We start from the raw sequence: 27,036 nt of genomic DNA, 5'->3' as shown, positions 1-27,036 counted from the left end.
AGATACCAGGAGTCATAGAGGCACTACGTAATCAAGGAGTACAGAACGCTTACGTAAAAAGCTTGGAAAGTATTGCTACATGCGTGTGGTATTTGTTTGTTTGAACGATGCGCGTGGGCGCCATCACTCCAGAAAAGAGGAGGAAGAACGAACTGGGCTCGCGCTGTGAATCTAACCGGTCAGCGCTGCAACCGTTGTCGTAAATATAATCTGTAAATAGTTTCTCGTCTTACTGACTCGTCCTTCGCGGAAGAATATCTACAGAGGTTCTACAGCTACCTTAATTATATACAAGAAAAGCAGGGGAGATACCTATAGAGAAAGGGGTCGGACAGGGAGACACAATTTCTCCAAAGCTATTCACTGCGTGCTTAGAAGAATTCAAGCTATTAAACTGGGAAGGCTTAGGAGTAAAGATCAACGGCAAATATCTCAGCAACCTTCGGTTTGCCGATGACATTGTTCTATTCAACAACAATGCAGACGAGTTACAACAAATGATTGGAGACCTTAACAGAGAGAGTGTAAGAGTGGGGTTAAATATTAATATGCAGAAGATGAATATAATGATAAATAGCCGGACAAAGGAACAAGAGATCAGGATCGCCAGTTGGCCACTAGAGACTGTGAAGGAGTACGTTTACCTAGGTCAATCAATCACAGGGAACCCTGATCATGAGAATGAAATTCACAGAAGAATAAAAATAGGTTGGATCGCATACGGCAGACATTGCCAGCTCCTGACTGGAAACTTGCCATTATTATTAAAAAGTAAGGTGTACAATCAGTGCATTTTGCCAGTGCTGACATATGGGGCAGAGACTTGAGAGCAAGTTAAGGACAGCGCAAAGAGCGATCGAGCGAAGATTGCTAGGCACAACGTTAAGAGAGAGAAAGATAGCGGTTTGGATCAGAGAGCGAACGGGTATAGACGATGTTCAAATTGAAATCAAGAGGAAAAAATGTAGCTGGGCAGGTCATGTAACGCGCCGGTTAGATAACCCACGAAACACAGAACCTCTTAAAAACTTCTTGAAACGGCTACAAACGGCTATAGACGTCTTGGTCTATGATAAGACAGAAAATAGATTTTTTTCTAAACATGACCTCAGCACTTGCAATATGCTAGTATATATTCTATCTGCGGCAAAACCCACTACTGGTGTCACTAGAGTCTGTTTTGGTAAACACATTCAGAATGTCTAACTCACGAACTTTTCTAGATCTTTTTGTCTAAAAGTGCATAAAATGCCAAACGACGTGTTAAAAGTGCGGTTACCGTCGGCCGTTGGCGTTAGCGAATAAAAGACGCCACAGACAAATCGAACTCGTTGGAAGCAACATAAGTTAATTGGCTTTAATATTAAATAATTTCACACCAGAACTTCAAAAATCAAGGGCGTGTTATTGTTTTCCATACGGGGCGCGCACACGACGCCTGGAAACCATTCTGTGCTCGCGCCGCAGGTATACTGACAGCAGCAGGAGCGAAACGCCGGCGTTGCACAGCGATGTGACAGAGCCACCGCACTGCGATCACTTCGGCGGCACAATCCAAATTTGTCGGACATCTTATTCTGTACTGGAAACACTGGGAGGCAGGAAGTTTGAAAAAACGGCCAGTGCCGCCCGCAAGATCTCGCTGTCTCGGTCGTGGGTTCGTTATTCAGTTGTGTGTCATTCTAAGCCGTTATGTACATTTATACTGGATATTAACTGGAGTCATTTAGCTGTGCTGATGCTGTTTGCCCTGTGTTTTGCATCAGTGCTTCGTGACATCAGCTGTATTGCGCGTTTTCGCCGACGGCTTACTACCACAATGGCGGGATCTGCGTTCGCCGCCTTCGTGTCTCGGTGCGTCTTTGTACGTCGCACGTTCGGATAACACTTTTTCCGGTAAGTGAAATACATTGCACTTCGTTTTTCGTCAACAATGTGAATATTTTTAGGTGTTACCCGCGACAATTCTTGATATATGGGCTCTTCTGCCCTGCGAGTTTTCGTCATTACTTTTATACGAGGGTTCTGCTTGTGTTCAGCCGTTCAGCACTACCGCGCTCCACGACTTCCGCAACACCAGTCAGAACTTTGCCCTGCTTGTTAGTCTTTGTGGTTAACGTAGCACGAACCAACCGAAAGGAGTGCATTCGAAGACGACGCGCTGGCTGTAATGCTGAACCAGACTGAACTCGCCCTATTTTGTGTCCTTTTGTTTTTGCGTGTGCGCGCGGGTGTGTCAGTGACTATGCAGTTTGTAGCGTTCCCACTTTATAGCAAAACAAAAATATAACTGCAATGTTAACTTCATCTATACAATTCCAAATTAAATCGTCTGCTGATGTACAAATTTCACTTGTGTTTTGTTCTAAATAAGCAGCAAAACCTTTAACCTAGTAGGTGCTTCATGTGGGAGTGAAATCACGACAGCTTGGCATTTATTAATGAATGACTGTGGCTGGGTCACCTTATTTGTAGCTGCAAATCTGCCTTTCAACTGACTTGATGCTATCTTATTTTGTTCCTTTCACTCTATAGACGGCTGGACATCCTTCTTGTACCTTGGCGCTAGCTGGATGACGGGACCTCATCATGATCAGTAAGCCAATGCACTGTACCCTCTCTGGTCCTCCCAGTGCTTTCTATATGGTTAAAGGCCAGGGAGCACTTCGTGGTAAAATAGCTAGTTGGTGTCTCACAAACGGGCATCTTTTTGCACTGGTCCGTTAGAAGCTGCCACTCTTATAACCAATTACTCAGTGCCAGTGTGCATACACAGTTCTACTAATAATTAGTTTCCCTAAGCCTTACAAAATGTACCTGTAGGTAGTCATTGCTATGTAAAAACTCAAAAATTAACTCTGCAGTATCATACAAGTATTCCATACATGAGTAAAAATTTGCTACAACAGTGTACATTACACCTTGCTTCCCTAATGCACAACTGTATTCAAGCCAGTATGTGATTAGTTTGGTATTCTAAATGTTTTCAGTGTGATCTAGTTTCTTTACAGGAATTTACTGTACAGCATCAGCAAGCAGTCTAATTTAAGATTTATGTGTGCTGTAAAAGGTGTGCTTTGCCACTAGAATTGATAAAACATGGGCCGAGGCTTTCATACAAGGACAAACTTCAATTTCGCTCTACCACCATCAGCACTTGGCTGGCGCTTGCAAAATGAATCACATCAGGTAGCTTGTGCCAGACTGTTTTTTAACCTTATTGTGAGGAGATTGCAAAGTGATGTGTGGAGGCGCCTGCGTCTGAGATATAGATTGCGCTGCAACATATGTGCGTGTAGAACAGGCATGATGCTGAGGGTTCCAACAGTTTGCAGAGGTGCTCTTAAAATTTTGTCATAACTGCAATTTTACCTGTGCTGTTTTTTGTCACCTATTTCAACAATATCATTGGAGGTGTTAACAGAATTTAGCAATCTATTTGCCCTGGCCCATTAGCCTGCCACATTTGCCTTTTCACTAGGTGGGCAATTATTCAGCATGGACCATCACTTGAATACACCTTTTTATGTGCAGTGGCTTCTCAATTGCAAGTCAACATACATGCTCAGAATTACCTGAGGCTATAGATGCACTGATGAATTTGCCACTTATACGAATCACTTTGCACTTTCTTGCGCAAACAGCATGTTAACACTTCCAAGACAGTGGGCAATGTTATCGTTTGATCACATCATGAGATACTTTCAATTTTGTGTGACGCATCATCCAAGGTGTTGCATCATTTGTGTGAGGTATTGCCCTAAACCAATTAGGGTCACATGAAAATATATCAGCAAAAGCGATTGATCCAGCTAGGAGTGTTGCTTTGGAACACTACTTTATCACCAGTCCTCCTTTGCTTGCTACCTGCTTACTCTGTACTGTGTCATGTTGAAGTTTGAAAAGAAGGCAACAGCTAGGCAGTGCAAAATCCCAAACTTGCTTTTAGTTTAACAATATAAAATGCTATTTAACTTTTTAATTAGGTTAGTACATCATTTACCTGCAGAGTGAATTACTGTTTTAAACTGATTATATTTTGCAGGAAGCTTCTGAGACTTGTTTGGCAGGTTGATAAGTGGCTTTTTAGCCACAAAACACCATAAAATAATTTAAAGGCTGACTTTGACTCTGCTATGCAACTTAGTGACTGTACGACAGGAACAAGGTCTCTGAGTTGTGGCGCTGGCTAACACTCCCAGAGTTCTACTAGGACACATAAATACCCAAGAAAGTGGATGGGAAAACGATGCCGCTGTAGCTCAATTGGTAGAGCATAGCACGCGAAATGCGAAGGTTGTGGGTTCGGTTCCCACCTGCAGCAAGGTGCTTATTCATCCACTTTAATTTCCATTAATTTATTGTTTCTTTATTTCATTTATTAAGCACAAGTAATTTCCCCTATGTTGTCCTTGGTGTCAGTGTTTGTTGGCTTCTTATGATAGGAAATATACTAGTCATTTTAAACGTCATCGCATACATACCTTAAGATACCCGTAATTTAAGAGAAAGGAGTGCTTAAATTTATTTTTAATGTGAGCCAAATTTCTTGCTTAGCACATATTGCTAATTGAAGTTCCAATTTCAATATCCCCATTTCCTCCCTCGCCTTTTTTTCCCTCTTCTGTACAGGTACTGCTTGCCTATGTCTACAAGAACCGTCACGCATGGCCTGTGACAGCAAGCTTTTGTGGGCAGCAAGTGCTCTCCTACGAAGGCTGGCCTACTCTGGCAGCGGCGGCAATCATCTTCAAGATTCATCCATGATCACCTTTGCTGCTATTTGTCACTCTTGTTAATTGCACTTTCTGCATCTTCTCTAATTTATTAGGTAATAAAGTATGAGTATGTGACATGGTGTGAAGTAGATCTCTTGCTGCATTTTCACTTGCAATCATCTTTTATGCATGAAAAGCTCATCGTACAGTTTATGAAAAAAATAACAGCATATTTTGATTTATCTTTCAGTTCTGGTAACATGCAACGTGCAAGCAATTCACTAATGGATGGTATGCCGACGAACTGGCCATTATTTCGGTGTGATGCTGTGCAAGCATGCGGCGTTACCTTACAAGAGGCACCCACAAAGTAAGTTACAATTTACTTTTAAATGAAGCATGGACATCAGAAAAAATATATTTATATTGCTAGTTAGAGTGGTTCGCAGGGTGTTTTTCCAGATGTACTATCCTTTATTTCTTAACTCATTGCAGCACAGTGTTCTGTTTCGTATACTAGTGTAAGGCTATTGTGCCCCCTGTAGCTGAAACCAGGATGTAATTTTTGCCTGAACTGCAGCATCACTGACAAAATGTTTCTTTGCTAGAAACTATTTCAATTTGGTGGAGACGCAGCAGGGCGAAGTTTTGTCAATAATGACGTGTTTAACGCAGAGATGTTTTTGTTTAGGTCAATGGGTGAACATTGGAATGATATCAGCATACAATACAAATCTTGTTTTATTTGCAAAATAATTCTGACAGGCGGCATTCAATTGATTGGTCTAATTAAAAAGCACTAATTGACCAATGAGGCTGTACTACACTATTCCCATGGTTCACATCTGGAAAAACTACCTGTGCATCACTCTATCCGACAATATAAACTTTTTCTTTCTGATATCCATGCCTCGTTTAAAATAAATTGTAACTGTGGGCAAACGTCGTGTTACTGTAACAGCTGCCGCAAAAATTTGAGGGAATGTCTAATAAAAGTCTTCGGTTGTTCTTGTCAAGCTGTCCATTAGCCAACTTTTAGCGTAACGTTAGCAGGGCTTACTGAAGTACTTCTAGACGTCCATGGCTACAAAATGTCTTGATCAAGACAGCTACTAGGCTTTTGAATTAGCCGTTCAAGACATCTTTTAGACATCAAATAGCTGCTTGCGTGTTTCGTGGGAACCGTTGGACAATTAGGGTTACAGAATGGGTTCCAAGAGAAGGGAAACGCAATCGAGGACGACAAAACACTAGGTTGAGCGATGAAATTAGGAAATTCGCGGGCGCTAGTTGGAATCAGTTGGTGCAGGACAGGGGTAATTGGAGATCGCAGGGAGAGGCCTTCGTCCTGCAGTGCACATAAAACAGGCTGATGATGACGATGATGATGATGATGATGATGATGGTGGTGGCCTCCCCCCAAAAAAAAATCCTGGGTACGTGCCTGCCAGCTACCATTCGCTCCAAGTAAAGCTACAAGATATGTGCCGCCATCTATCGGTGTTACAAAAAACGAATGGACGGAAAACTCAGCCTCAGAGTTTCCTTTTCGTGCACTGCGTGGTGCTGGTAACGCTGCAGGAGCAACATCGGAGGGAGGCCACGCTTTATTTTGGCGAACTTTTCTCATCTCAGTGAAGTTGGCGCAATAACAGAAAAACATGACGATTGGAATTTTTATTTAATATACGACCAAAATTTTCGAATTTTGTGTAACACTGCCCGAAACAAAGGAATAAAGGTTTATCATGAACAGATGAACGAAAAGAGAGTTATCAGATATTATTTCAGAAGGAAACGTCACAACGTTCTTGAGGTATACATGTTTATGTAAACGGCCAAAAAGCATCGTTTTCCCCACTTCACAGGCTGTTGATTCTTTCATCGATGTGCGTAAGCATGGTAATTATGCAAACGCCAACTACTTTAGTAAGAAAGTATACGCTTGAAAGAGCTGAAAGTCGGATTAATCAACCGAGGACTGGTTTTCCGACCGTTACTCAGAGTATAACAAACCAATTCGCGCAGTGTTACGAAATGTCACGCTTAGGCAGAATGTATCTTGGAGGCGCTGACAGTCTCCTTAGCCGGCGCCAGATGGCAATAGGAGACCCGTGGGTCGCACAATATGCCCACCTATATGAATTGAAGAGATCACCGAGAGATGTCGCGGTGGTCTTAGCAGCTAACCGGAGGGCATTTTCTCCGAAAAAGAGATTTCGCAATAAAAGAAAGGGCAAATCTATACGCGAGAGATAGTGCGGCAAAATCCAAATTTCAATTCACACGACGCTTGGTGTTCCTGCCATTTCCTGTTCGCAGACGATCCGGCCACGAGCGCTTTCGTTTTGTTGAGAGCTTCCGCACTGAGCTCATGCTCAATTTTTATTTTGACTATCATTCAATGAAACGGATGGATATGCGCCACGAGTTTTTTCCCCTTTGTTTAACGTCAAGTACCGAAAGAAAAATAAAAACTTACACCTTTAAAAAAGAAATGCATATTCTCAAGGGAATAAAAATGCAAAGCAGAGACTGCGAACGTCCTAATCAGAGAAGGGACTTTAAGCTATTGTGTCCTTTTCAGGTTATTATTTGCGGGTATGTTGCATTCACTGTGAGTTGTCTATGGCAGAGCAAGTATACTTTACCACAAGAATGACACACTTCCTGTCTGTGTTAGTTCGTTTTAGCGGTTATCTGATTTGTGCGCATTGACAGGATGGCCGTTGCTCTACTAACACGTCGTGCTTGTTACGTCATGCGAGGGTCGGTCCTAAATGGGGGCAAGGAGTGGGGCATTACCAATATTTACTTCTTCCCTCCCATTGTCCCGCTACTACCACACTGTAGTTCCAACATAGTAAAAATTAATTTGAACTTATTGGATAATTGTCCCCTCTTTCGAATTGTTCCCATTTTTGTATTAGTACAGAATTGAGTCACTTGGACACGGGCTGATTAGTTGTTTGCCATTTGGGTAAAATGATGAGTTGGAATATAATCAATCCGGCCAATCGGCTAAAATGCTACAGCTGACATGGAATCAATTCGGCTAATTTGCGTGGAACCAAATGTTTCAAATGGAAAAAGTCAGGGGACTAAATTATTTCGACCGTGCAAAGCCGGCCGTGTGGATCAGCGAGAGAGAGAGAGAGAGAGAAACATAAGGGAAAGGCAGCGAAATTCGCACAAGAATAAGGAACCATATTACTACTTGTGGCTGGTCTTGCTGGTTTTTGCTTGATATGTTGTAATACGACGAGAAACAATATGAACAGCATAGTAGTAGAAGTAGTAGTATTTATTTCGGCCATATTATACAATATGCCCCCAAGGAGAGGCTAAAGGAGGCAGATAAATCATGCCTCCTGACAAGGCCTTATCCCCGTATTACAAGTCGTAGCACCGGTGGCGAACATGCAAAGCACATAATTCTCAGAAACGCTGCTCACTAAAATTAATACCACAATAAGACAATAAAATGTACACCAACACTAATCATAAAGACCAGCACAGAATATTTAGCAGTAAACAAAAATCAGAAAACGCTGCGGCGAGAACAAAAACCTCATTAGTAAATGAGTAAAGACAGAAAAAAACCAATTGATGCCAATATATATGTTTCGAGATTATACAGAAGGAAAAAGCATCTTTACTTTTTTCTTAAACATCGATACACTAGTACTTTGCACAGCTATTTCCACAGTCGATTGGTACGTATTACACAGGGTTGCGATTTGGTGATATAAAAATTGTTTTCCATAATTGGTTCCAGGTCTAGTGGTGGACAACGCGACAACAGGTAAATCATATGTTATATCCCTCGACAAATAAGTATTACTGAAAGTATCAAAATCGATCCTACTTGATTTTATGGAAAATGTAAACTGCCTAACTCAAGTTATAGGAACGAAAAAGATTGCGAACATGATAAGTTTCGGAAACATTTGCTTCGACTGCTGGGTCTGCACACAACACTCGTATGGCTCTCTTTTGAGGGGAAAACAATTTGAAGGAATCAGTTTTATAGCACGCACCCTATACTAGGTTACAGTATACAAGGTGGGAATGAACGGGAGCAAAATATAATTGTTTCTTTACTTTCTGTGGAAGAAGATGCCTGATGCGATAGATTACACAAATAGATCTGACCATTTTCATTCTAATATAATTCACATGATCTGCCCACCGTAGGTCGATGCGGAACCGCACTCCCAGAAACCGGCAACTATGCACTTGTTCAATACGCGAGTTATTGAATTCTAATTAGATATGATTACTTAATAGTTTGTTTTTTTGGATGAACGTGGATAAACTTCGTTTTTTTTTGCATTCAATAGAAGCTGGTTTACAGAGAGCCAAATGAATAGATGGTTCAACCAGGCATTACACTGAAGAACGTTTCTGCACTACAGCCGAATGTTGACGACAGTCACCGATGCATGAGAAACAGAACTGACCCTACCTAAGGTTAAAATGTGGTTAATAGATTAGTATACCGGGTGTCTCAGTTAACTTGGCCGAATATTTAAAAAAACAACTCAAGAGTTCTAGAGAAATCGCACCGACTGCATAGTAGCCGCAGTCGTGTGTACTTAAAGCCGGTATTTTTTCGTCACGAAGTATTAATTAACTAATCAATTAAGTGATTTTAATTAGGAAGGAGTATCTCTTCAGTGAAACTCATTCCTGGGCTGTTGTTACTTGATATTGCTTCAAGTCATATTACAGCAACAGAAATAAGTAGCTACTCTTTTCTCAGCATAACAACCACATCGGACACAGGGGCACCAATAGAAATATAAAAATATTAAAAACCCCTAATGTGAGTACTGGATAGCGGACACTTGGCCTAGCTGTCATTAGCGCAACAACCTCGGGAAACGTAGGATAAAATTAAACAGTATTGTGCATAGAATAGCGTTCTAAAAACTCGTTGCCATCAAAAGCATGCAACATTGGCTAGCTGGTATTGGAGAAAAAAACACCACAACTTTGACATTCATCAATGCGCCCACTCAGATTTACGATAGTCATATTATTATTATCGGTTTATAGCTATGGTTCGAACAGGAAAATTGCAAAACATGAATGTAACAATATTGTGCTGGTCAGTTTAGCTTTCGTTGCTTTATAAATGTCGGCAATTTTTCTCACCCACGTAGTAGTACACCTTCTTCAACAATGTTGTCACCACAATCTCAGGGAACCCTTGTATTTTCAAGTGGTGCTTGTAGCATACCGTCAAAACATATTCATTTAACTGATTAAACCAAACAGAGCTAGTTAAAAAGATAAAACAGTAAGGACTCATGTTAAAGATTGAAAGAAGGAATGAAACTTTACTTTCGGTCAGCTGCTGAACAGCTCGGGCCGCTGCTGATGTTGCACCCTCAGAGGTGGAACAGTCAGATGGCTTGTAGCAGTAGCTTCTCGTAACTAAAGATCCCAATTTGATGATGCTTTAGCTGCTGTGGCAGGACAGTTTCAGCAAGTAAATGATACACACACACACAAAAAAAAGCTCGACGTAAGCTCTGGAAATTTACAACATACGGAAAGAATGATAATGCAGCCTTTATACAAAGACATTGGTTATAAAGTTACGAAGTCCACCATTTAAAGATACAATCTTCTCTTACTAACTGTACTAGGAGGGGTACAGGAGGTGCACTGTTCCACCAAAACTTTCCAGGAAATGGGCAATATGTAGCAGGGGGAAGTGCACCTTGTAGACTGACTTCACACTGCGATAATTTGGACACTGCTGCTGAATCAGGGCGCCATAGATACATAGGCGCACAAGATACCTGTTAAAAAATATGCAGCCACCTTGCGTTACAAAGAACTTCCATGGTGTCAACGTTTCATTTCTTGGATGTTCTGAAAAACGAGGAAAATATTTGCCTACCGAAAGGACACGTGTTCGAAAACTTGGAACAGTAAAGTAGTATGAAAAGTAGTATGAAGCTACGCTACGAAGATACACCTTGCAAGTGGGCTGGATTCCAGATCGTCACAAGCAGCTTCTTGACAAACATGCAATCCTTGTCACGCGCCTGAATACGGCATTACGTTTCTGCTGGCACATACAGGCCCGGTCCAATGTCAAGCTGGAGAACAAAACGCACATGATACATTGATTTGACCCAAGATGCTCACCACTCAGCTGGAAAGTTGGTAACAAAGCGAAAGATAACGTTTGTATTTTGTTAAGTTGCTCTCAAATAAACGTAGTTGAACGGCTCACGCTTACTTAGCTTAAAAAACTCGATGCTTACTTTTCATTAAATACCCCTGAAAATATCGGGTCGGGAAGCATTAATATGTTGCTGGTTTATAGTGTAGATGCATGGACCTACTATGGTTTGAGGGCTGCAAGCTGCTCTTGAGGAAATTCAAGAGATTACCTGGCAGCGAAAACAAGTGACCATGAGAAAGAGCTAGACAGCATATACCCATTTCCAAGGTCATCAACTCATGACACTTAATAATGTTATTATTAAAATAGTCTGGAGAAGGAGGACAAAGAAAGGAGAGCAAAATTCGGTCGCAGGATGTTCAATCATTTCTGGATTTCAAGTGAAATTTTACATTATCGCTGTCGTGATGTAGGCGCCAAGCAACTCTGCAACAAAATTTGTTCATTAATATTTCGCCATGCTGCCACCCAATACATCAACTCGAGGCTGTGTTGGTCACTGAAGAGGCGGAACTGGGTGGACAAGTTGAATGTGATCTTCAGCAGGTGTTGTAGAGTGTCAGGAATGGGTGACTGCTTCCATCGACATCAGAGTCGAGCCAGGACTGAGCGGCAGTAATTGGCAATGGGCCATTTTCTGCGCTGCAGCCTAATGTAGACGACAGTCGCCGATGCATGAGGAACAGAAGTGACCCTACCTAAGGTTAAAATGTGGTTAATAGGATAGTATACCGGGTGTCCCAGTTAACTTGGACCAAGATTTAAACAAAAAACTTATGAGCTCTAGAGAGATCGTACCGACTGCATGGTAGCCGTAGAAATGTGTATTCACAGCGAGTGTTTTTTTCATCACAATGTTTTAATTAATTAATTGTCTTTAATTAGTGAACCTGGTAATTATTGTTTCAATTGGAAACATATTAATTACAAAGTTGTAGGGCACTTCAAGTAACCATCGAATCAAGCATTTATTTCGTGCTCGGCTGTGCCTCATTAATTTTTCCCAGAAAAAACAAAAGCGCCTGAAAGGTCTAAAATATGAAATAGATACGCGCTTGCGTGCCGCTGCTTAAGCGCTTCAAGCGAATAGCCACGGATACACGGCTTTACTAGCGACGGCAGCTCGATACAGGGCTTCACGCTATGTGATGGTCGTGGCATCATGAGAACATGCCGCTGACGCATTGGTAAGCGTAGTGGAGCCGTAGGGGCGGAAGGGGGGGGGGAGTTCGAAGCCGGTAAACCAGGGAAACCGTGACGGTGCATTTGGGACTGTAATTTCTAGCACTCATCTTGTCCTCTAGATAGGCGCGCCCGGAACGTATGCTACTTTTGTTCCCTTTAGCAATATAAACCTTGCGGAGGCTATGTCCATCTAATGCGTTTTGGCGAATCTGTACGGCCGGTATGTGCTGTTGTCGGTTACGTAAATCATTTTTGCTTGGGGAGTCAGTGCGTAGATAATAGCGGGAGATCTCGACGGTGCCACGCCAGTGACCTGCTCTTCAAGAAGACAGTCATGCCCTTCACGAATGGTCAAATGATCCTGGCTCTGGGGGCGGCGCACGGCGACAAGAGGAAGGCAGCCAAGCTATCCGGACGTGGCATTGAGGAGGACGCTCTAGTTCGTCAACAGGAGTGCGAGTCCCTAGTACTTGGCAAGATAGTTAGCTTCACAAGAAACGACACAGTACTGCGATGGTAGTTCAAGAAGTGGAAACGTTTGTTTTGACATTCTTTGCTGCTAACCCTCACAGTAGTATGCGCGACGCCAGTGCGGAGGCAGGAAATTCAAGGACACCAGTGCGAAAGATATTTAAAAAGGTCATATGCACCCGTACCATGTACATCTTCATCAAAAACTTGAAGACCGAGATTTCGAAAACAGACTTGACTTTGCCAATTGAATTTTCACGAAATGTGAAGAACCGGACTTCCTCACTCGCGTGATTTGGACGGATGAGGATAATGTATCCAGAAACGCACAAGTTAATCTTTAACACACGCACTACTGGAGTGATAGGAACACCACTGGCTGACACAAACCTGACACCAATACCAGAGGTCGTTTAATGTGTGGTGCGGTATTTTTGATGGCAACATCATCGGGCCCATCTTTTTTGACAAAACACTAACAATTCAACGCCACGTCAACAACATCCTCGAGGGCGCCGTGAACGACGTCTATTGCAACGTTCAACTTGCGCACCTTCTGAGCATCTGGTATCAACACGATGGTGCTCCTGCGCATAGTAGTGGTCAGTCTTGAGCGTGGTTCGACAAGCTTTTGCGTGGACAGTGGATTGGCCAGAACGGACCTGTATGCTGGCCTGCAAGGTCGCCGGACATGACACCGCTGGACTTGTGGGGCTACGTGAAACATCGCGTGTATAGCAGCGAAACTACCACACTGGACGCCCTAAAGGCAAAAATAAGCAGAGTCTGCCAAGAGATTCCAATGTCTTTGGTCAAAGCTTCAACAGCACAAGAGTTGTAAAGAAGCAAGTACTGTATTGCTTCAGACGGTGACCTGTTTGAGCACGGGCTATAAGTGACAGTGGAAAATAACCGCTCAAAACCGGTGTACGCCGTGACTGTTTAACGCGCCTTCATGATGTCACCCTATTCTTACACAATAGAAATAAGTAAAAAACTGCTTCGTTTTCCCTCTTTTCCGGAGTTCAAGAGACAGGAAGGGTAAATGGCTAAACCAGTGGCACCTTTGGATGCTCTTTGTGGGCTGTTGAGGCGCCTTGCGTGCTTTTGGTTTATTTTTTATTTAAATAAACTCCCGAGTAGGGGCTCTTCTCCGTTCATCCGAGAGTTGCTTTTTTTTTTATATTTTCGTCCTCTTTTGGGTACTGCATTTCTTTTTGAACATTGGTTGAATTTCTGTTCTAGTTTTGTTTCATGATACGCGAAGGTTAAAGCTATCCCGAGTGCCTCATGATCGAGCACAACATTCTTGCGTCCGCAGAAGCTGACGCTTATCGCACCAGACTAGTTAGGTCGCGAAAGCTCTCGAGCCATGCTACAGGGAAGAAGTCTTGTACGATGCGGCGAAAAACGAAAGCAGCCATATATCTTTGAAAGGTTGTACGGAGGCGCTAGAGTAGCGGCGCGCGACCACGCATCTAATTCATATTTCGCGTATTTAGGGGGGGGGGGGGGGGTTTCTTTTTTCTGGGAAAACACAACCAGGCACACTTCAGCACGAAATAAATGCTTGATTCGTAGGTTATTTAAGGTGCCCTGCAACTTTTTAATTTAAATGTTTGCGATTCAAGCAATAATCAGAAAGTTCACTAATTAAGAGTGATTAATTTAAGATACTTCGTGATTAAAGAAAATACTTGCTGTAAGTACACACGACTCCGGCTACGTGCAAGAGGAGTTAATTACATCGAAGGTTGTCATCTTTACGGACTCCCGTGCTGCCCTTAGCAGGTTACAACGCAGTGAGCTTGATTGTCCACTTGTGCGCAGCATTAATGACTCTGCGAGCAAAATTACATCACGTGGGGTATCTCTCGTTGCTCAATGGATACCTTCACACGTAGGAATCGCCGGAAATGAAGAGGCTGATCGGCTCGCTTCAAGTTGCGTTCATAACAACTGTGACTGCCCAGAAATTTTGTGCAAGCTTGATGACGCTCGTCTGCTAATTCGTCGCCACCTACTCAAGCAGCATCCAGATCAGCGCGTCGCAAATGGAACGTTCCCGCCCCGTGTTTGTGGTCGAGGCTTGCCTCGTCGCGCTAGAGCACAACGGCTCAAGCTGAGGGTTGGTTGCGTGAACGTGCAGGAACGTTTATACAGACAAGGGCGTGCGGAAAGTCCATTGTGTACGTCTTGTGGCTGCTACGAGACACTTCACTTATATTTGAGTGTCCCGCTTTCAGTGCGCAGTGCATGTCGCTAGTGAGAAACTATCATCTCCTTGGCCTGCGGTGTGCGACACTCGAGGAATGTTTATACCCCAGTGGCTGTGCATCTAAACGTGATCAGGCCCATCGCGCCCTACTAACCTTTATAGAACTAACTAACTTAGGTTCACGTTTGTAGCATGAACATTCAACATTCTGTAGTAGCGTGACCTTCAGTGACCGACTCTACTGTGTTCGTTTCACGTTTGTTTCACGTTGTTCACGTTTGTTTCACGTTGTTCGCGTTTGTAGCATGAACATTCAACATTCTGTAGTAGCGTGACCTTCAGTGACCGACTCTACTGTGTATGATCAGTACTGTACCCTAACGCTTCTTCCTTCGAAGATGGGAGGTGCGGGTTCAAACACCTTATAGTGTACATTGTGAACCGACTACCGGTGAAACGGTGATTACGTGCAGCTTTACTTGGCGTCTCATCGTGGAGAACACAATTAGCCGCATAGCGAACTAGCCATGGATGTGGTTGATAATTGTGGAGGCTGTTCGACGCGGCGTCACTTTAACTCCGGCTGCAGAGTTCTACTTTAGTCTTTAGATTTGGCCTGTTGCAGTGTTTTACTTTGGTCTTTAGATTTGTCCTGTTGCTCTCCTTTCCTCTTTCCTTTTTCCTCCCCTCCTTCCTATCTTCCATTTTTGTGTTGCTGTCACCTCCCTTCAGAGGAGTAGGCAGGCGTTGTGCCCCTTCCGGTGGCAGTTGCCAGCCTGCTCCTCGCTTTCTCTTTCCTGATACCTGTGTATATGTGTATATGTGTTCAAAACAAATAATAATAATAATACTATGCGACCGGTACGATTTCTCTACAGCTCTTCGGTTTTTTTTTAAATCTTGGTCCGAGTTAACTGGGACACCCAGTACAACTTTATTTAATATTTCGTACACCAATATTTAGTGAAGATTTGTTCCACAAGGACCCCCTTCAGGGCGTAGATGCACGTGGGCCACCACTTTGCAATATACTGCAGGAAAATTTATCTACCCACATTTTCTTAATTTTTGAGCCCCTCCTACTGAAGCCCGCTATTGAGAACTCAGAGATCTATAGACCCTTAAGCTGATATTTTTTTCTGTTTTTTTTCAGCAAATTTCAGAAACATACCTTTGTCTTCTATTTCGTGACGAACATCACGCTATGGCAGGGTGTTCAGCTTGTTTCATTTTAGCTAGTATACTGAAGAGGTGCTTCTTTTTGTCTGCATGTTCTGTTTTCTTTTTCTATGCAAGAAGTGAGTAACAAAACCTTGGTCACACATTTTAAGGTATACTTGATCAACTACAAATGCGCATAGATAAAAGCATGCACCTGATGGCACATCGCACTCACTGCCCTCTTCACATGGTAGTCTGAAGGCGCGCTTAACTCTCAGCCTACGCTTTCTCATTTTACAGCGCAGCTGTGTACAGCTACCCTGCGGCGGTGGTCGATGTCCGTCCGTCTACGCGTCGCGTCGACACGAAAAAAAATTTCGTCTCCAATTTCTCGCGAATGCTCTGTAGATCATATTCTGATGTAGATATCTTGAAAAAACTTATACCAAAATTGGCTGCTAAGACGACTGTATCATTACCCCGAGTTTCATTAATTGTTATAATTAGTTCACAGTAAAGTTGTAAAAGTTACAGGATTCCCGTCTGCAGTCAATACATGGCCGTCTTTAAAGGAAGTATGGTTGCAGAAAACGGCTGTAACTATTGTTTTTTTAAAACTATCCAGAAACGAATTATATGTCAATTAGCTGCTAAAGCGACTGTAACATTGCGCCAAGTTTCATCTACCTTTCTTAATTACGTAGCTCACAGTGAAGTTGGGAATATTGTGGAATTCCCGTCTGCCGTCAATACATGCGCTTCTACGGGAAGGAAACGGACAGCCCCAATGTTAGTCGGCTAGAATAAAATTCTAGTCCTGCCAAGTTTCATTCAGCTAATTAACTAGGAAGTATGCCCAATCGCAAATTACAAAAAAATGTGTTTTGTTTCGTGCACTCCTTCACTGCGCCCGGTCAACGCACATCGTCGCACCGTTTAATGGCCAGCTGAGCATTATACATACTGCTATCACCAGTGGGCGTTGTGTGTTGTGGTTACGTCATAGTCGCCTAGGCGACCTTATAATAATAATAATAATAATAATAATAATAATAATAATAATAATAAGAAGAAGAAGAAGAAGAAGACGAAGAAGAAGAATACCTACATATACATAGGTGCGTTGATTGAGGTAAAACACACCACAGCTTCGCTGCTCGTGCTTCTTCACAGAGTGGACGGGCTGTTGAATTTTTTTTCTTCACCCCCCCCCCCCCCCATCATCTGCAACTTTCCAAAATATGTAATGCGTTGCAGAGCCGGAGGTCAGATGGCAATAAGTGGACACATGTAATTAATTCGTTTCATTATTGCCAAGAGCAAGCAATGGGGTGCACTGTGCCACACAAAATGCCAATAAAGAAACTTCCTGGAATGCCTAGATAGACATGAGATAGTGTAGTACCTACAAGGCTTCAAACCAGCAACGTGCACCAAAGTTTACGAATGGCACAATCTAACTGAACAAAAAAGGTGCTGTGAATAATACTAGGCTACGGAATGATGCGCGAATAAAAACAGGGTAATGCATACACAAGCGCCATCTTATACTCAGTATTTACTGTCGAACAACAAAAGAAATACATGCACGCAATGCACTTGAAACACATTTTAGATGTATGGCCAACAAAGAAATGATACATCATAATTATTTTAAGGCATCTTTAAATATATACGTGTAATTGACACACTACCTGCAAGGGTATACATAATTATTTGCTTCAAGCATTACTGCATTATGAACCTTAGGAAAACCGCAAATGATTTATCTATGTGTTATGTCGCCTCACATGTACGATCGCGTGAAGTGCAAATAATACGAAATAACCAAAAGAGCTTCAGGAACGCGCAAACTTATCTCTGACCGGCAAAATTCTGGCATCCTGACATTCTCGCATTGTGGCATTTATGACACTATAAAAGACCATGCCCCCACTGCGGAGCTGCACCCTATATTCCCTCTGTGAGGTTCACGTGGTCTGGCCGTCTGGACTGCATAGCTTCGTCGACAGTTGTGGAAGGCGTGGAAACAGCTGCTGCTGTACGCAAATTAAAGATTTTGCCTCCCGAGTATGTGGTTCTCCTTACGGACTCAAAGGCTACGTTGGAACAGATCTACCGTGGTCTACTGCACAACATGTTCCCGCGCAAATCACGAGGGCTAGCGAAAGAACTCGGCAACAAAGTTCACAGTAATGAAGGCAATGGCATTGCCGGCAACAAAAAAGCTGAGGTTCTTACATACGCAGCGCTCGATCATCCTCCCAAAGTCAAGGCCCCAAAGAGTAATCGAGTTAAAGGAAGTCGCAGTTTGACCCGAAAGGCGCAGCATCGATGGCGATAGCAAATTACTGGACAGCTATATGAAGTAAGGATAGTAGCTTTATCGGGCGTATCAACTTGTAAACGTAGGCATAATGACTAAATTAACAAGCACGGTGTCGCGCGCGTACAAGCAAACATGTACGCATGTCACTCGATGACCGAGGAAACTCGCTGTTAAAACGCTGGAGTGAGGAAGCGCGGCTGCAGCAGCGGGCTAATTGGCCTTCGTGCAGCTTTTCGCATCAACGCGAATCAAGCCGCGAAAACACAGCGCACGACGGCCTCTGTCCCCGTTGCAGATGGCTTTCAAAACATAGAGGCCCAGAGCAATACGTGCCCCCCCCTCCCCCCCCCCCCACTTCTTTCCGTCGCCCCGGAGCCGTGCGCGTGTGATCGCCGGCACGCTTTCACTCCCACATACTGCGTATGGCGTGCAGCGACGATATTATCTCCTTTGGACTTTATACAGAACCTCACGGCGACGGCGACAGCAGAACTGCACCTGGAGTGTCCATATAATTGCTGTTGCAATAAAATGTGACATTCGTAAGCACTCTGGGCCAGTTTGCGTTCCACCACACGTGCCCTGCATTACCATTATATTTCGTCGGGAGGAAGCCTCACTTCTATAACAAATAAGGTCCGAATCTCCTCGTGCACCAGCATGATTTTTTAAGACAGGGCGTATCATTTCTCCGAGCTATACGGCTTGCTACGAGACAGGATACATTGAGCACTTCTGTGTTCGTGCCCGGAATGCCCGGAAAGAGATTCGTTGAAGGTTGAAGTGCGGCACATGGGTACGCAGCGCCACATATGCAGTGACCCGTGCTGGTTCGGTGTTTGGTTTTGAACCCTGTTCCCTTAGCACAGCAGTCCGACGTGCTACCCATTCATGTATGGTTATCCATTTATCCAGGTTTGCAGGAAAACGGCTGGATACGTAGGTATACAGATACACAGCTAGCCCCTGGAAAGTACCTGAAATACCATAAGAATGCTAATTGCATTAGTATGAATCGAAAACAATGTTGATGAATTAAAAGGAGAGCTAGAGAGAGAAAAAATGACAAATGAAGTGTTGGGAGGTTAACCAGGACTGAGCCCGGTTGCCTACCCTACCACGGAGAAGGGGATAAGGGGAGGGAAATTAAGGTTAAGAGAAGAAGACAAAGTCCACCGCGTACATCGCCGACGTGTTAACATTTTTCTGCCCTATATAACTAACGCTCACTCAGTCCGGATCACAGACAGTCGCTCGATCCGGCAGCTTTCGGAAATCGCAGCCGCACTTTTGAAAATTTGATAGCTGCGTTATGCGAGGCCATGGTTCCAAGATCTTGTTCAAGATGAGCGGTTTTCTATCTAACTGATTTAGAGCTGTGCAGAGGTCATGTCTTTCATTTTCAAAAGATGGGTAGTAGCACAGTAGATGTTCTATAGTCTCCTCGACACCGCAGTCATTGCACTCGGCGCTATCAGTGATTCACGCATTATTAGCTGTTAGCCATTATTAGCATTTACGCTGCCATTTCCTTCTTTTTATTTTTAATTAAAAGCGTCTCTGTTCCAGCTGGAACAGAGATGCTTTCGCACTAGGTGAAGCTACAGTCCTTTTAAACGCGAAATACTGAAATGTTTCTTGAACAAAATCAATCATGTGTGGTCCCAGGACGCCGGCGTCGGTGGCGTATGCTGAGTCGCGTCTGAACGCCGAGGAAGGTAGTACCTTCAAATGACGTTACAGCAATAGCGTGTACTTGCGCGGGCCGAAGTCCGTGCCCCTTCAGGCCAATATACCAGCCAAACGTTTTCAAATTCCCCTCCCATCTCAGCTTGTTGATCTGTGGCGCCATCTGTTAGGCTAAACATACACTATAAGAGGATCGACATTTGGGCGAGTTGGTACTGGTTGAACATCTTGAAGGGGCAGCGCAGTATGACAAAGACAGCAGAATGCAGGAACACACAGGACAGCCCTTCAAGATGTTCATCAGCGCTGTCCTGTGTGTTCCTGCCTTCTGTCTTCGTCATATTGCGCTGCCCCTTCAAGATGTTCAAACGTACACTACAGGTACGCGGCGCGTTCCGAGCGAACCGAATTATCCTTGCGAAATAATAAAAGATTTGATGGTTGCCCCAGCACCACCACTCCCCCCTTGGCCTACCCCTCTTCATGTTTTGATAAGTCAGTGGTGGAGAAAGACACGCCGTGGTGGAGCTCAATGACTGTGGGGTACTACACTTCGTTTCATACATCGCAGTCAACGGTGTGGAAGCTACGCAGTAAGTTCGGCCAAGAAAAGTTACCACTGCACGCCTTCCTTCTATGATTTGCTGGTTCATGCTTCGCTGCGCGCTGAACACGTTCGCGCGAGCGAGCATGCACGTGAGGCTCCTCGCGACGGGTTGCAAGTAAAAAACCAGAAGACAACAACAAAAATAAAAACGACCTAAAACAACCCATTACCACACCTATGCCACAGTGTATTTGTTTCTAAGGGTTAAAACTTCTTTCAGTCAATGCCGAGCTTATGTAAAAAATAGTTGGCCCCAATTGAGGTTAAAAAAAACATCGAACTATATCCAAGTGCGAACGAAGCCACTGCAACAAGTCTCTCTAGCTTCCACAACGTTGACTGCTATGTATGGAACGGAGTATTATGCTTAGCCCGCGTAGTTGCCGATCGCGCCGGCCACTTGCCGGTGAGGGTGCAACACAAAAAAACTCTCGTGTACCTATAAGTTCCGGCGCATGTTAAAATATCACAGTTTATCAATATTTATCAGGAGCCCTCCACTATGACGCCTCTCATAATATGAATGTTGCTTTGGGACGTTAGGCCCCTTAAATCATTATGATGGATCCCCTCTCACGAGAGCACTGCATTTAGTCACTGCATTTCGGCACGAAAAGTATAGCCGACCATCCGGGTTCGTGGTGACGAACGACCTCCGTACATAGCCAGTTTGTTTGTTTGCGAAATCAGGGGCGCTATAACGTAAAACTATTCCAAATCTTTCTATTCCAATTCTGCAATCAGCCCTTCGCGATTGGTCAAAAACTTTTTTGGACCACCCTTGGTTCAGCTGTGTGTCACGCGACGTCACGAAAACCGCGATAGCTCCCCATCTGATATGACGGGTACACACTGATTATGCATGATTTGACCGAACAAGAGAAAAATAGTGATTTCTGATTCGACGCCTTTTCTCCGTTTGCCTTTGGCTATTGGCCAAAAGTTTCCGTGCTGCACCCACTTCACCTGCCGTCACGCGACGTCATGAAACCGCAAAAACTCGCCGCGTCAATGTGACGTGTACGCGCTAAAGATGCATTAATATGCCGAACAAAACTGAGTTTTCTTCGGAATAGCCGCAGGCTGCCCCGTTCCGAAAGGAATAAAGATGGCTGCCGCCGATCGCTCCGGCATTGGCTACTCGCACCCGCCGGAGAGCATGTGTTTATTTGCGTATAATAAAACTTTTTGTCTGTCCGTGTAACGTTTTCGAGCACTTTCGGCACATTTACGATCTCGTTATTCCAACTATTCTTAGCTGCGGATCCGTTTTAGCTTCATTCTTAAGCTTCCGTTGCATGCCGCCGCGATTTTCGACTAGCCACCGCAAGCTAAGTAAGGGAAAGCGGACCAGTCAAAGACGCCTGCACCACCCTCTTCATCCGGTTATCGATTTTGAGTGCAGTGGCTCGGCCCCAAGAATCCCTCTCCACTTGAGCGTGCTCCTCGCCTCTTGCCAGCCAATGAGATAAGACAAGCGGCTCAGTGTAGGCAATGTTATTCGTTTTTAAAGCAAGCAAAAGTGACCTCCTATGAACAAGGAGAGCATTTGATTGGTCTGTTGAGATAACCCTGCTGGTGACTGCCCGATGGTTGCGTCGGCGGTTACGCAAACTTGACGTCAGGAGATTGGAATAAAAACATATTGGAATAGTTTTACGTTATAGGGCCCCAGTGTTCTTCCATGAATAAATATTTTACTGGATGAGGCCCACCGATTAGGGGCTCAGTTGGCACTGGCGCACATCGCTTCCGCGGTCTGCAGATGGTCGATATTTTCCTCATTACTGTAACTTGACTTTATAGCATCCTTTCACACTCCGCTGGAAGTCGATCAGAATCGATTCAATGTAAATAGTTTTTTAGGGCTTCGATAAAGGTATTCCCGCATTCCTGTTGGAACGAAGCCACCCGGAGATCATGTAAATGCATAGAGAGAGCAGCCTATATTACCATGACGGTTAGGTATCATTAGAGAGAGCGAGAGAGAGAGAGAGAGAGAGAAATAACGTTTATTTGCACACGGAAAAAGAGTCCCAAGGAGTGAAGAGTCTTCCTATCTCTCCGGCTTAAAAAAATTTTTACGCAGTGTTATGGAGTGTACTTACAGAGGAAGCTTTAGCTGGGGGCCAACTCCAATCGTCCAGTTGGAATACATGTAAAACACAGTACTCCTCTCAAGAGTCTAACACTGTACTGATTTGAATTAGATATGTTGAGTTTGAGAGACAAAGCTAAATTCTAGAAAAGTAGTAAGGGGAATTTTCCTTTATAACCCCCTAATTTTTAGAAAACATTGGCGAATATCGGTAAGTTTAAAAAATAATTAAGTGCGAAGATTTTAAACCGGTAACTGCAACACAACCGATATCGCAGTTGTGTAAGCTAAATCTGTTAGCTCTTGTAAAGTGGAAAATTTTGACATATAAGTTTGCAGATTATGTCAAATTGCAAGAGTGCTTACGAGGGTTTCATAAAAGCCCGGTTCACAGATTGTTTGTACACCGGGAGCACTGTATAATACATACGTTTTGTCCGCTTCAGCTGCCTTCATAGGTGAAATTTACAAGATTGTGACATGATTATTTATTATTGATTTACTGAGTTCAAAACTTCGCACTTGAGCACCTACTTTTCTGGTTTCTCAAATTTCGACCATATATTTTTTAATTGATAGCCTAATAAGCATTTCGCTTCCTACTCACAAGACATTATTTTATATTTTCAATGCAGCAAGCCTCATAAAATGCAGTACAGTGCGGGATGAGAAGAACAATTCTTCCGCTCCCATGTATAGAGAAAGGAGTTCTCCAGCTTAAGGTTCCTGTTAAAATTGTTGAGCAGCCTTAGAATGCAAATGAACCAATCGGGAGCTATAGCCACGCAATCAGAAATCTGGAAAGCTGATAAACCGGAGATAAACAAGCAAGAGTGTTGCCTCATTTCGTCATTGCTGACATTTGCAGCAGCGAATAGCCGTATTAAGGCGAAAGCCTTTAATGGCTCATGCTCGCGGCGTCCGACAGTCCCTCTGTCCGTGCCCTGGAACGTTGTCGGGGATTTCAACCAAGACGCTAGGAACGGACATGCATTTCTCAGTGGTCTACAAAGTTCACCAGCGTTACACTTCGTCACACCTACGACAACAGCCACCACACAGCATATGGCAGCTGTCTTGATCTCGTCTTCCAGACATATCCAACCACCAAAGATCTCGAGTATATATCTGCACATTTCAGTGATCACAAGGCAGCTGTCGTAGACGTCGACCCAGCGAAGCATAAGGAATTCATGGGGCATTAAAGCAAAGACACAAAGAATTCATGAATAAACAGTCCATCGTTTGCTTCAAACCATACTTTGTCAATCTTTGTTAAAAAAAATTGAAGGACACTGTAAATTGCAGAGTGTGTTCGCCGAAAGCCTGGGCCCATTCCACTCGGAGTGTCATGCACACACACACACACAAAAAAAAAGACATGGCATAGTCAGTCGAATTGGCACAGGCTTCGCCGAACACACTTCGGAATTTACAAAGTGTCCTTCAATTTTTTGCCAGCTGATTATTGCTCTTGTATCTTTGAGCAATTCTCTGACTTCTCTTAGCTCATATTCACGTTCATCTTGGACGATCTTCGTCTTTCGCTCCACACTTCGTCCACGAACAAACAATCAATTTTGGTCAGGTTTCATTTGGCTCTCGCACTAATGCCTCGCATAAAAGACACGTTCAGTGGCTCCCCTGGCCCGACCAACCTGCCTTTCTCCCCTTTGCCATTAGGAGGATGGGCTGGCGTCACACTGCACCTGCTATTGACCTGCCCGGCAGCCACCATTACTACGTGTAGCCACGCTCCGCAAGCGGGTGATGGCACATTAAGGAAAAGACAGCCTGCAAAAATGGCGAAATGTTCTTTTGTATAGTATGCTCCTCTACGACATCCACAATACCATATTGATGTCCTTGCCGTTAGAGAAGTTTGGTAATATCCCTCAACCCTTCGTAGGTTCCGATGCCGCCTTTCTACACATAAAACGCATTTAGTGCTATACTATTGCTGTCGCAACCGGAAGAGTGGTGCACATGCAATTAGCTGAAAAACCCCAACACACCAGTCTAAGCTAAGTTTGCAATTATGCGGCAGACCAACTTTTTCTCATGTTTCTAAAGAGCAAAAAAAATATATATATATAAGATCGCGAAAAAGAGAGAGGACCGACGTGTGATCTACGATACTGTGACTGTTTTCAGCGCACAGATTCCAAAGCGTCAATGGGGCTCTGAAGTGTACGAATTTAGAAAAGACAGGAAAGACAAAGGCTGCCCCCTGAATCCCCGAAACACGGTTTCTAAAAACACAGCCGTATCCGGAGAGGACAGGCGCGATGGTTGCAGCACAATCGAAGCAGCATGGCCACAGTTCCCCAAGTTATGGACTGCATCCCAAGGCTCTTTGTTTCCCTCGAAGAGCCATTCAGTTGCGGTTAACTTGTTTACGTGGCTCATTCTCGCAAAGAGGCACGCTCATTATCTAAAACACTATTCAACCGCACGTGCGGCAGCCACTGACGCATTGTTCAATGCTTCCGGCATTAAACTCTTTCCTGGATCTTTCATTACAATGATTGAACTACTTGTCCTTTCCGGTAATAGCTCCCGTTTTTTTCATTTATCGCACAACGCCCACCTTAAATGAGCTTTCATTGAAATCGTATTTTATCGGCCTTTTCATTCGCACTGTGTCTGCCACTGTGCTAAAGCAAGTCGAAGCATGTCAGACCGCCAATCCGACGCACAGTTCAACATAGTGCAAAGACGCCATGGTGAATCAGTGGTTATGGCGTTGCACTAAAGCAAGTCGAAGCATGTCAGACCGCCAATCCGACGCACAGTTCAACATAGTGCAAAGACGCCATGGTGAATCAGTGGTTATGGCGTTGCACTGCTTAGCATGAAGTTGTGGGTTAAATTCCAGCCATGGCATCCGCGTTCCAATGCGGGTGAAATGCAAAGAAAGAAATCGGCAGAACCCATCTCAAGATGGCTGTCGACGGTAATGCGTTTAGCATTCTATGAATATAGCGACAAAGCGTATTTGTACCGTCGAAACGAGTTGTGTATGAACCGCGTACTGCGGCAAGACTCCTGTTTCACGCTTTCCTAAGAATACCCGGCAACATCTAGCGATGACGCTATGAAGCCTGAGCGTGGCTTCCGAAATCAACGGCGCTTCTGGCCATGCGAACGCTGGTAAACGCGTCATACGGCTGCCAGTCTTTCGACCACGATCTGCACTGGCTCAGCTTGGTGGGAAAACGGTTTGATACAAATGCATGCATGCATGCATGCATGCAGCCAGACAGACAGACAGACAGACAGACAGACAGACAGACAGACAGACAGACAGACAGACAGACAGACAGACAGACAGACGGACGGACGGACGGACGGACGGACGGACGGACGGACGGACGGACAGACAGACAGACAGACAGACAGACCAAGAAAATCCACAAGGTACGTCGATTCACGATAAAGAACCCCAGGAGGCAAAAATCAGTTCGGAGTCGCACCTGAAACAACTCACCTTAGGTTAGTGCCTGTGTGAGCAGTGTGCGGTAGCGACTGCTGTACCGGTGTCAGCAAAATTAACTGCGTGTGCACCTGTATCATTGCGACATTGCGGTGCGTTGTGGCGTTGCAGCAAACTTCTTCACTTTGCTTTCCGCCGCCCGCGTTTGATCCCGACTCCCCACATACAGCGACGGGTATCTTCACTGCTGTGAGGCCTCGTAATGCACAGTTGTCAGGGCATTTGATGATCATTTTACTGCCATCACTGCCGTCAACGAGGTCATCGTCTTGCCCAATTGGCCGAAGAGCTTATAAAAAAGTCAGCTTACATATACATCTGTATCACCTCCTACTGATTTTCAAGGGACAGGCTCAGTTCTCTGCGGGAGGACGCAATAAGTTGCATGCAAATATGCCCACTACGCCGAGTACACGCTTTGAAGCGCGTAATACTTTATACTTGGTGTTCTTTATTTAACTGCACTAAATTTTAAAATATTTCCCGCAGCAAAAGCACAGTTCTAATTCTTGAACTAAATTACTTGACGAGGCGGCCACTACTTCTACGAGGAATCTAAATTCTTAATTGAATAATTTCCACAGTTACACTATTCATCTTTCTAATTATTTGTAGTGCGAGGAGTGGTGATGGATTAGAGCAACAGGCGGCTTTAGCCTGGTGATCAAGGGCAGCAAATGCTCCGCCCGAGCGTCCCTTACAATACCACTGCGGTGTTTCACTTTAAGTTCATCGAACTAGTCTGTCTTAAGAATGCACTAATTACACATGATGTTTTCTTGCGTGCTATTATTGATCTTTAGGGGAACGCAAGGTTTTGTATTACGTGTGCAGAAGGTCCTTTTTTGCGGATTCTCAA

At 44.0% G+C, this 27,036-nt stretch overlaps 1 long non-coding RNA gene across 1 annotated transcript; it reads left to right on the top strand.

Annotated features, from left to right (window-relative positions):
* Positions 1-1,622: 1,622 nt before the first annotated feature.
* LOC140218803 (uncharacterized) lies at positions 1,623-4,847 on the top strand. The gene is made up of 3 exons (XR_011894993.1): positions 1,623-1,896; positions 2,536-2,596; positions 4,633-4,847. It is a non-coding gene; the product is annotated as an uncharacterized lncRNA (long non-coding RNA).
* Positions 4,848-27,036: the final 22,189 nt, after the last annotated feature.

Source organism: Dermacentor andersoni, chromosome 6 (genome assembly GCF_023375885.2).
Source record: "Dermacentor andersoni chromosome 6, qqDerAnde1_hic_scaffold, whole genome shotgun sequence".
In the NCBI taxonomy this organism is placed as follows: Eukaryota; Metazoa; Arthropoda; class Arachnida; order Ixodida; family Ixodidae; genus Dermacentor; species Dermacentor andersoni.
Note: the sequence above shows the minus strand (reverse complement) of the source record. Positions and strands in the feature narration are given on the sequence as shown.